Source organism: Crocuta crocuta, unplaced genomic scaffold (assembly GCF_008692635.1).
Source record: "Crocuta crocuta isolate KB4526 unplaced genomic scaffold, BGI_CrCroc_1.0 scaffold541, whole genome shotgun sequence".
Lineage (NCBI taxonomy): Eukaryota > Metazoa > Chordata > Mammalia > Carnivora > Hyaenidae > Crocuta > Crocuta crocuta.
In genome coordinates, this window is record NW_027531901.1 from 1,639,194 (window position 1) to 1,640,304 (window position 1,111).

The 1,111-nt window shown below is 59.4% G+C and overlaps 1 protein-coding gene across 1 annotated transcript in view; it reads left to right on the forward strand.

Annotated features, from left to right (window-relative positions):
* The window catches only part of TTC21A (tetratricopeptide repeat domain 21A), a 31,027-nt gene that overhangs the window by 2,310 nt on the left and 27,606 nt on the right, over nt 1-1,111 (forward strand). The window lies entirely within an intron of this gene.

Consider the following 1,111-nt stretch of genomic DNA (forward strand, 5'->3'; position numbering starts at 1 on the left):
CTCCGGGAGGTGCGCGCCTCGGCGTCCCGGGCCGCGGCCGGGAGCAGCCCGCGGGCGTCCGTCACTCCCCACGGGCTTGGGGGTGCGGGTGCGCCTGGGGTCTCGCGGGGCCCCCACCCACGTGGTCTCGCCGCCAGGGGTCCAGAGTCTAGTCTGCAGACGGTGTTCTGCGGCCGGCACTGTCTACTTTTAACATCTTGAATTCGTTGCCGACGTTTAGAAAGCAAAAGGTTTTTACCGAAAAGGCCAGATTTCCTGGGTCTTTTGGCAAATTAGAGGAGTTGGCTACACTGCGGGCCCACTGCCTTCTTGGGAGGCCTGCTGGATGTCAGCAGGGGCCCATGCAGTAGGTCGCACGCTCGGTGGGCCTCACACGCGCTGGGCCTCACGCGCGGCGTATCCCGTACGGGGCACACCTCACGCGCGGCGGACCTGCACTGATGAGTTTGAAGCCTCAGTGTAGGCTCAGTCTAGTCCCCACCCCAGCAGAGGTGATCTCACCCGCAAAGGGGTGGAAATTGGTTCCCAGAGGAGGGGGTGAAAAACATCTTACTGTATAAGTATAAAATACAGAAGGGTGGGAGCTAAAAAAAAAAAGTATAGAACACAGATTTGCACACTACATAAACAGTGTATCTGTGATATTATAGTGTCTCGGAGGGCGGGGGGCTCAGTCGGTTAAGCGTCAAGTCTTGATGTCCGCACAGGTCGTGATCTCACGGTCATGAGATCAAGTTCCACACTGAGCATAGAGCCTGCTTGGACTCTCTCTCTCTCGTTCCCTCCCTCCCTCTCTCCCCCTTTACCTTCTTACCCTGCTCACACGCTCGCTCGCTCGCTCGCTCGCGCTCTCTCTCTCTCTCTCTCAAAAAAAAAAAAGTCTTGGAGGGAGAGGAAACAATGAGGGAAATTGAAACGTCAGCAAAGGCTCCTTCGGAGGCGAGTGAGTGGTAAAGAGTGAGAAACACGGGTCTGGGGCGTGACGGAGCCTTCAGGGCCGTGTGTGCAAGTGCACCTCGGACCCCGCCCCAGGCCCGGCCGCCCACCCAGCGGAGCCTGGGGGAAGGCTGGCGCGGGGCTGGCAAGGCCCCCAGCTCAGAACCGCTCGCGC